The following is a 10758-nucleotide window of genomic DNA, read 5'->3' as shown; positions in this document are numbered from 1 at the left end:
GTGGAAATTTCAGGAATGGCCTCTGTAACCTCGGAAGCAGAATTTTCAGGAGCCAACTGACTTCTAGAACTGTCTTGGGCGTGTAGGAGTGGAACAGGTTACTGATGTCTCACCTGAATAGTTTGTTTTATAAGCTGCTGCTGGGTATTATGCTGAGGGAGTTGTTTTGTTTTGTTTTATACTGTATTTTTGTATGCCTTTTGCAAAGTGGTGTTAACTGTTTTTGTATAAGGAAAAAAAAAACTCTTGGGCAATTCTCTTGTTGCAAGGGTCTGATTTATTTTGAAAGGCAAGTTTACCTGAAATTTTGTATTTAGTTGTGATTTCTGATTGCCTGATTTTAAACTGTTGCCTTCTGGGACATCTTCTAATAAAAGATTTCTCAAATATGTCACAGTGGGGGTAGCTTATACCGCCTGAGTCTTCTGGATCCAAGGAAAACTATTTCAGGGTAGCCACAAGTGACCCAGACGGCTGCATTTCTCTAACCGTGTTGTTAACCTGGTCATTCCACTCTGGGTTCCTGAAATGCCATTTCAGACATGCCTAAACAATGTCGGCTCAGTACTCCATGAAAATGAATTCTCTAGTGAATTACAGAGTGCTGAATTTGTGCTCTTAACCACTTCTGTGCCTTTTCATCGTGCCTTTCTGAGTCTTGGTTAACTTACCTCCTGTGAGATGGGGATAAATGTTATTTCCCAGGGTTTTGCCCATAATGAAGTTGTAGACATTGGACTTCTCAGTTATGAGGGTGTTTTTATTTGGGGGGGGGGTGCCAGTCCTGGGGTCAGCTCAGAGGCTGGGGGCTGTCCTTGAGCTTTTTAGCTCAAGGCTACCACTCTGTACCACTTGAGCTACAGCACCACTTCCAGTTTCCTGGTGGTTAATTGGAGATAAGAGTCTTACAGACTTTTTTGCCTGGGCTGGCTTTGAGCCTCGATCCTCAGATCTCAGGCTCCTCAGTAGCTAGGATTAAATTACAAGCATGAGCCACCAGTGCCCAGCAAGTCCTATATTCTTTTTTTTTTTTTTTTTTTGTCAGTTCTAGGGCTTTTAACTCAGGGCCTGGGCACTGTCCCTGGCTTCTTTTTGCTCAAGGATAGCACTCTGCCACTTGAGCCAGCGCCACTTCTGGCTTTTTTTATATATGTGGTGCTGAGGAATCGAGCCCAGGGCTTCATGTATACAATGTAAGCACTCTACCAATAGGCCATATTTCCAGCCCCAAGTCCTATATTCTTTAGGATAGGACTTTTCTTATTTTAGTGCTATGATGACCTTTTGCAGGATTTTTTTTTATGAAAGGTGTGACTTTTCTTTCTCTTTCAATTAATGAAAGGAAAATTAAGGCTCTCTTTCCTGCCCATAGTGTCTCTATAAACTTGTTGCAAATGAAAGATAGGAGAAGCCAGGCTCCAGTGGCTTATACCTGTAATCCCAGCTATTCAGAGATGAGATCCTAGCTACTCTGAGATCTGAGGATTGCAGTTAAAAGATAGCCTAGGCAAAAGAAAAAAAAAGTCTAACAAGCTTGTCACTGGTGGCTCAAGCTTGTAATCCTAGCTACTTAGGAGGCTGAGATCTGAGGATCATGATTCAAAGCCAACCTGGGCTGACTCCAATTAGCTACAATAAAACTGGAAGTTGCTCTGTGGCTCAAAAAAGTGATAGAGTGCTAGCCTTGAGCAAGGACTGCACCCAAGCCCTGAGTTCAAGCCCCATGACCAACAACCCCCCCCCCCAAAAAAAGTATACATAACTATTATCTCCAGTTAACTATCAAAAAAACTAGAAGTGGAGCTGACTCAAGTGGTAGAGCACTAATCTCAAGCTAAGGGACAGCACCCAGACCCTTAGTTCAAGCTCTAGTACTGGCAGAAAGGAATAAAAATGAGAGAATTTGCTACTGACTTCCTCATGTAACTCTGCATCATATTATGTGATACCAGTCACATGTCATGAGGAAACTGTGGTTTTACAAGTAAACAGAACTACCAGGTTTACCACCTAGTGAGTGAGTTGGGATTTGAAACCAGCTTCACTTCACTCTAGAACCAGGTCAGCTTGCTTGAACAGCAGGGAGGGTCAAGGAGTAGGATGTAAACATGAAATTCCATCACTTTAGCTGTCTCTCTTTTAGGGCCAGTAGTCTGTCACTTACTGAGATTGAATGGAGCAAATGTTCCATGACAGTCAACCATTGGGCAGCATTTATGTACTACTGAGTTGGATAGTGTTGCTCCAAAGAGGCCCATTCTGGGACTGAAAAGAAAACATGTTCAGAAAGGCCATGAGCATCATGGTGAAAGAAGGCCACTTTGCCTTTACCAATCCTGTCTTATAGCAGGGCAAAGGTTGGCATAGACTATCTGAATTCCTGAAGCCTAAGCAGGTCAAGAAATTACTCTTTTGGGGCTGGGAATATGACCTAGTGGCAAGAGTTGCCTCATATACATGAAGCCCTGGGTTCAATTCCCCAGCACCACATATACAGAAAATGGCCAGAAGTGGCGCTGTGGCTCAAGTGGCAGAGTGCTAGCCTTGAGCCAAAAGAAGCCAGGGACAGTGCTCAGGCCCTGAATCCAAGCCCCAGGACTGACCAAAAAAAAAAAAAAAAAAAAAAAAAAGAAAGAAAGAAATTGCTCTTTTTAGTTTTAGTTTTAGTTTTTTGTTGATCGGGAGGCTTGAACTCAGGGTCTGGGAGCTGTCCCTGAGATACTTTGCTGGAGTAGTGTTCTACCACTTTGAGCTACAGCTCCACTCAATACTCCTTTTGTTGTTGTTGTTTCTTTCTTTCTTTTTTCCTGGCCAGTCCTGGGCCTTGGACTCAGGGCCTGAGCACCATCCCTGGCTTCTTCCTGCTCAAGGCTAGCAGCTACTCTGCCACCTGAGCCACAGCGCCCCTTCTGGCCCCTTCTGGTGCTGGGGAATCGAACCGAGAGCTTCATGTGTAGGAGGCAAGCACTCTTGCCACTAGGCCATATTCCCAGCCCTGTTGTTGTTTCTATGGGAGTTTGAACTCAGGGATTTGAGCTTGTTTAGCTGGTTCTCTACTGCTTGAGCCACACCTCCAGCCAGGCGTTTTGCTGGTTCATTGGAGTTGGGATCTCACAGATGTTTCAGCCTGACCTGGCTTCAAACTCCATCCTCTAGATCTCAGCCTCCCAAGTAGCTAGGATTATAGGCACATGAGATATAGCCACTCAGGTAAGGGGTTGGAGGCTTGGCTCAGGTAGTAGAGTGCCCACTTTTGAACGAAGGCTTCAGGCACTGAATTTAAGTTCTGGTCCTGAGGAAAAAAGAGATGAAGCTAGTAGGGTGCTGGTGGCTCACACCTGTAATCCTAACTACTTGGGAGACTGAGATCTGAGATCATGGTTTGCAGCCAGCTTAGAAAGGAAAATCCTTGAGACTCTTATCTCCAGTTAAGCACCACAAAAAGCTAGAAGTGGGGCTGGGGATATGGCCTAGTGGCAAGAGTGCTTGCCTTGTATACCTGAGGCCCTGGGTTCGATTCCCCAGCACCACATATACAGAAAACGGCCAGAAGTGGCACTGTGGCTCAAGTGGCAGAGTGCTAGCCTTGAGCAAGAAGAAGCCAGGGACAGTGCTCAGGCCCTGAGTCCAAGGCCCTGGACTGGCAAAAAAAAAAAATTATTAAAAAAAAAAAAAAAGCTAGAAGTGGAGCTGTAGTTCAAGTGGTAGAACACTATCTCTGAGTGAAAATGCTCAGGGCCCAAAGTTTAAAAAACAAAACAAGCAGGGCTGGGAATGTGGCTTAGCAGGAGAGTGCTTGCCAAGAATACATGAAGCCTGGGTTCAATTCCTCAGCACCACAGAAAAAGCCAGAAGTGGCACTGTGGCTCAAGTTGTAGAGTGCTAGCCTTGAGCAAAAGCTCAGGGACAGTGCCCAGGACCTGAGTTCAAGCCCCAGAACTGGTGGCCAAGAAAAATAAAAGACAAAAAAAACTACCCTTAATTATTTACTTTTGCAAGGCAGCCCCTGTGATCCTAAGGCACAATTTGGTAAGTAAGCAATATATAGAGGTATGATATTTGTAAAATTAAGATTTCAAGTTCAGTCTCTTGTCAGATGAACTTTCCAGTTGACTCCCCTACTTGCCTCTCCTGGGTCACAAACATAAGTGTTTGATTAAGACTTGGATTACTACCGCACCTTTTTTCCAGTGCTGGTCATGAGGCTTGAACTCAGAGCCTAGGCGCTGTTCCTAAGGTTTTTGTTTGTTTGTTTTCTCAAGGATAATGATCTACCCCAATTGAGCCACAGCTCCACTTAGGCTTTTTGTGTTCTATTGATGAGCTACATTCTTTTTTGGAGGCCATTTGTTGAGACTGATTCATGAGACTTTCTCCCTTTACTAGACTTTGAAAAAAAATTCAAGGGCATTCAATAAAATGATAGAGCACAAACTGCTTTGCATACCTTTTCTCTTTTTCCTTTTTCCTGTGCCAGTACTGGGGCTTTAACTCAGGCCTAGCCCTCTTGCTATGCTTTTTCAATCGAGGCTGGTACACTGCCACTTAGTCAGGCCCCCTGTTTCAGTTCTGACTTTTTGTTGGTTAATTAGAGATGAGTTTCACCAACTTTTCTGCTTGTGCTGACTTGGAACAGTGAACCTCAGATCTCAGCCTCCTGAGTAGCTAGTATTATAGGTGGGAGCCAACAGTGCAGGCTTGTTTTACATATCTTAATCTTTTTTTTTTCTTTTTTCTTTTTTCTTTTTTTTTTACCAGTCCTGGGGCTTGGACTCGGGGCCTGAGCATTGTCCCTAGCTTCTTTTTGCTCAAGGCTAGCACTCTGCCACTTGAGCCACAGCACCACTCCTGGGTGTTTTCTATGTATGTGGTGCTGGGGAATCGAACCCAGGGCTTCATGTATAAGGCAAGCACTTTTGCCACTAGGCCATATTCCCAGCCCCCATATCTTAATCTTGACAATAACCTGGACAGTAGGGGGGTGGTGTCAACCCCATTTCACAGATGAGCATGCTGGTGCTCAGAGACAGTTAAGCCGTTTGTCTAAACCCACACAGCTAGTACCAGCTGCAGGGCTCTGAGCAGCAGCTCCTTTGACTCAACTTTGCTTAGAAACTGAGTGGGAATAAAGCCATCTCCTGGGGGGAAGGGAGGGTGTTTCTGGAATGTGAAATATTTTAAGCTTCTTTCCCAGCTCATTTCTACAGACTCCTACCTCTATCTTTGTCTGAAAATAGCCAAGAGTTTATTCCTGGATTTCAGAGAACAATTTCTACAAATTAGGTTTGCCTCTGAATAGTACACCTAAGGGATTTACACGCCCAACTCAGCCTGAGAACAAAGAGGGATGGCAGGGAAACCAGCGTTGATGTAGGAAACAAAGGTCATCCTCTCCATTAGACAATGTGAGGCTCAGGCAGATACTTAATTCCTGCCTCTATGAGTAGTGATTTTGGGGGAACAGACAGGTTCAGTTCTCTTAGATGTGCTGAATGTGTCTAAAGTGCTCCTGAGATCAGTATATTCCAGAACATTCACTTATGAAGAGGAAAGGTGGGGGCAGGCTTCAGGATGCCTTTATTGATCTGGAAGATGATAGGGGTGTGTGACAGAGGGCCCCATTCTAAGGATAAGGTAACCAGTTGGGAGATGATTAATAACTGAGTGATGGGAGGGACAGGGGAAGATGTCTAAATGTGTCAGCTAAAGTTCCCTTTGCATGCAGCCATTCCTACTGTAAACCCTGTGGGCTGCTTTTAATGTCTATTGAGAACTGCTCCCGCCAAAGGGATCAGCTGTGTTGTTACCATTCTCTTGGCAAAGAAATGTAAATATGTTCTTAAAGCCTCTAATCAGGTATGTTATTAACCTATTAACTGATTAGGCTCAGTGCCAGGGGTCCAGTAGGTGTCTCCATAAACAATGGATTGCCTTTAAACTTATGGGGAACAGTTAAGAGGGTAATCCACACTGAACCAATCAATCTTGATTCCAAATCTTAGCTCTGCAATTTCCCTGCTGTGTGACTCTGGGCAAGTGATTGACCTCCCCCAGCTCCAACTTCCTCATCTATAAAGCAGGTATAAGCAATAAATAGTACCTGCTTCATTGGGTTGTGAGCAATAGTAACTGCTCAGTAGATGATTAGTGTTATTTAAACCATGTTCACAAGCCAGACCTACAATACAGATGAGTCATATTTGAAAGGTGATGCACAGAAGGAATTGGTGTGGATATAGTCTTTCTAGAACGAGTACTTGAACTGGAGTGTACACATACATTCCTCAAAGGGTATAAATTATCAGGGAAGAAGAAGCAGGAAGGAAGGAAGGAAGGAAGGAAGAAAGGGAGGAAGGAAGGAAGGAAGGAAGGAGAGGGGAGGAGGGAAGGAGGAAGGGAGGAAAGGAGGAGAAAGAGATGGAGGAAGGAAGGGAGGGAAGGAGGAAGGAAGGGAGGGAGGAAGGAAGGGAGGGAGGGAGGGAGGAAGGAAGGAAGGAAGGAAGGGAGGGAGGGAGGGAGGGAGGGAGGGAGGGAGGGAGGGAGGGAGGGAGGGAGGGAGGGAGGGAGGGAAAGAAAGTCCCTGTTGGGTGGCTAGGAGCTAGTGGCTTATACCCATAATCCTAGCTACTCTGGAGGCTGACGTTTGAGGATCATGGTTTAAAGCTAGCCTGCTTGGTAAAGTCCATGAGATTCTTATCTCCAATTAGCCAACAAAAAGCCAGAAATGGAGCTATGGCTCCCAAGTGGTAGAGTATCAGCCTTGAGGAAAAAAAGCTAAGCGAAGTAAGACACACAGAAGGTTTCTAGGGAGAATGGGGGCATGGTCCTGCTGATGGCTAGATTACAAGAAGCATCTGGTCTCTAAAATAGTAAGAAAGAAGTAGTTCTGTGGCTCAAGTGGTAGAACACCAGCCTTGAGCACAAAACTCAGGGACAGCATCCAGGTCCTGACACACACACACGGTTAAAAAAAAAAAAAAAACTATTTAAAAAGATTTGAGTTTTCTCTTTTCATAGATGTATATAAAGAACTCTGACTGCATTTACTCTCATGCTTTTCCCTCCCACTGAAACCCACCCAAACAGGTCTGCTTTACTAGGTATCTCACTGGGCTTTCTTTCTCTACCACTTGAACTATGCCTCCAGCCTTCCTTTTTGCTAGTTATTTGGAGATGGTAAACTTGGGCTGGTCTCAACTGAGATTCTCCAGATCTTACTGTCTGAGTAGCTAGGATTATAGGCATAAACCAGGGGTACCTGGCTGGTATTTGGCAATTTGAGTTTGGCTTACCTTGCTTAACATAATGCTCTCCAACTTCATCTACTTTCCTGCAATTTTTTTATGGCTAAGTAATATTTATTATATGACATATATATATACACCATTTTTTCTTTATTCATTCATCAGTTATTGGTGGTGATCTAAGCTGATTCTACCATTTGTCTATTTTGAACAAAGCAGATCATGAGTACGTAGGTATCTTTCTTGTATATTAATTTAGACTCCTTTGGATATATGTTCATGAGTGGTGATCCGTAGGTAGATGTAGTTTTAGTTGTTTTTTTTTTTTTTTTTTCCAGTCCTGGAGCTTGAACTCAGGGCCTGAGCACTGTCCCTGGCTTTTCTTGCTCAAGGCTAGTGCTCTACCACTTGAGCCACAGCGCCACTTCTGGCTTTTTCTATATATGTGGTGCTGAGGAATCAAACCCAGGGCTTCATGTAAGGGAGGCAAGCACTCTTGCCACTAGGCCATATTACCAGCCCCTAGTTTTAGTTTTTTGAAGAAGCTTCATGCTGATTTCCACAGTTATCACCCGTTTACGTTCCCACCAACAATTAGGAGAGATCCTTTTCCCTTGAATCCTTGTCAGTGTGTGTGTGTGTGTGTGTGTGTGTGTGTGTGTGTGTGTGTGTGTGTGTGTGTGTGTGTGTGTTGGGGCCTGGGCACTGTCCCTTAGCTTTTTTGCTCAAGGCTGGCCCTCTACTACTTCAGCTACAGTTTCACTTCCAGCTTTTTGGTACTTAATTAGAGTGTCTCAACCTTCCTGCTCTGGCTGACCTTTGAGTGGAGATCCTCAAATCCCAACTTTCTGAGTAGCAAGGACGGGGTTAAAGGCTGATGGCTTTTGTTTCTGTTTTTTGCCAATCCTGGGGCTTGAGCTCAGGGCCTGGACATGGTCCCTGAGCTTCTTTTGCTCCAGGCTAGCACTCTACCACTTGAGCCACAGTGCAACCCCTGGCTTTTTCTGTTTCTATGGTAAAGAGGAATCGAACCCAGGGCTTCATGCATGCTAGGCAAGCACTCTACCACATAAGCCACATTCCATTCCCATCTTGCTACTGTTTTTGAAGGTTGATTTGTATCCCGCTACATTGCTGAAATTGTTTACTAGATCTAGAAAGTTTTGGCAGAATCATTAGAGTCTTTTTTGGGCAGTTGTGGGGTTTGAACTCAGGGCCTGTGCTCTGTCCCTAAGCTCTTTTGATCAAGGTTAGTGCTGTACCACTTCGAGCCACAATGCAACTTTAGCACCACTTCTGGTTTTTGAGTTGAGATAAGAGTCTCACGAGGACTTTTCTGCCCAGGCTGGCTTCAAACCGCAATCCTCAGATCTCAGCTCCTTGAGTAACTAGGATTACAGGCATGAGCCACCAGCGCCTGGCACATTGGAGTCTTTTAAGTATAAAATTATATCATCTGGAGGCTGGGAATATGGCATGGTGGTAGAGTGCTTGCCTCGCATGCATGAAACCCTGGGTTTGATTCCTCAGTACCACATAAACAGAAAAAGCCAGGGGCTGGGAATATCGCTTAGCGGTAGAGTGCGCGACTTGCATGCACGATGCCCTGAGTTCAATTCCTCAGCACCACATAAACAGAAAAAGCCAGAAGTGGCTCTGTGGCTCAAGTGGTAGAGTGCTAGCCTTGAGCAAAAAGAAGACAGGCACAGTGCTCAGGCCCTGTGTCCAAGCCCCAGGATTGGCAAAAAAAAGAAAAGACCAACTTGATCATAGTTGAACTATTTTAAATGTGTTGTTGAAATCAGTTTGCAAATATTTTAGTAAGAATTTTTGTATCGGGCTGGGAATATGGCTCAGTGGCAAGAGCACTTGCCTCGTATATACAAAGCCCTGGGTTCAATTCCCTCATCACATATATAGAAAACGGCCAGAAGTGGCGGCTTTGGCTCAAGTGGCAGAGTGCTAGCCTTGAGCAAAAAGAAGCCAGGGACAGTGCTCAGATCCTGAGTTGAAGGCCCAGGATTGCCCCCCCCCCAAAAAAAAGTGAATTGGCAGGTTAATAAAAATTACATGCATTAAAAAAAAAGAATTTTTGTTTCTATGTTCATCAAAGATTTCTTAGTCTTCATTGATAAAGGTAATTTTTCAGGGGAAGGGGGAGCAGTCCTGGGGCTTGCACTCAGGGCCTGGGCACTGTCTTTGAGCTTCTTTTTGCTCAAGACTAGCACTCTACCACTTGAGCCACAGTGCCACTTTTGGCTTTTTCTGTTTATGGGGCACTAAGGACTCAAACCCAGGACTTCATGTACTAGTCAAGCACTCTACCACTAAGCCATGTTCCCAGCCTGATAAACATAATTTTATACTTGCTCTTTCACATACTCCTTAGCTCTGCTTTCCCTTCCCTTTTCTCTGTAGTCCTCATATCTGAGCCACAATACCAGCCATTCAATCTTAAATCATATTTTCCCCTCTCTTGTTGTTTTCTCCCATTTATACTTTCCTCTTTGTACAATTAGAACAGCTCTCTTACATTGCTTCCTACTTCTCTCCTCCCATCCGTCCTCCTTACTGGCACTCTTACCTGGTAACTACATTGCCCAAACATCATTTGTTTTTCTGTGTTGTTTTTCTCATTTGTTTGTATATGTGTTTCTCTGTTCAAAACAGCCAAACCAAATGAAACACAATATAAATTTGTGTGTGTGTGTGTGTGTGTGTGTGTGTGTGTGCGTGTGTGTGTATGTGTGTGTACCCACATACTTTTCTGGGGGAGAAGTAGGCTTTGGGTGTCAGCTGGTTTGAAGGGTATGGGTGTGGGGCTCTAACCCAATCAGCAGTAAATATATAAAAGGAGGGCATAGGCCCTGGAGGTTGAGTACTTAGTAAATCTCTGTCTGAAAGCTTTGTTGCCACCCTGTCTTCAGAGGATAGGAGTCATTCCTGGCCAGGGACGGTAGAGCTCCCAACAAGTCTTGTGCCCAAGCCTTTGGTGTCCCAGCTGCTTCTAGGGGAACTTCTGCCAGGCATTTTAAGCTGCAGCTGCTCTCCACCATGGACGACTACAGTGGCTGCCACACATGCTTCTGTGAGCCTCCCAAGGGAGGCTGGAGCCTCAGTCACCCATCTCTGCCAGGTATCTCAAATAGCTGCCTCTGGCATCTAAGCTACCATTGCTGTTCTTCTCAGCTTCAACTTTTCTTTGGGGGCATGTCTTTCTGTCTCTGTCTCTATCTCTGTGTCTCTGTTTCTCTCTCTCTCCTCACACACAAATTCAAAGGCAAGGTGTCCTGAAACTCCTTGAACCATGGTGTCCCTTATTCTCAGGCTCCCAGAATAACTCAGTCTCAAACAATGGGCACTGTCTCAGAATGACATCTGACTATTGCTCTCTAAAGTAAAGAGAGTGACAGCCTGCCTTTATTCACTAAGGCTGGCCTGCCCCACTGGGGTGATCACTGTCTCACAAATCCCTACAACTGGGATGATGGCTTGTGGAATGTGTGGGCTTCTC

Source organism: Perognathus longimembris, chromosome 7, assembly GCF_023159225.1.
Source record: "Perognathus longimembris pacificus isolate PPM17 chromosome 7, ASM2315922v1, whole genome shotgun sequence".
NCBI lineage: Eukaryota > Metazoa > Chordata > Mammalia > Rodentia > Heteromyidae > Perognathus > Perognathus longimembris.
The sequence above is the reverse complement of the archived record's forward strand: the minus strand, read 5'-3'. Positions refer to the sequence as shown.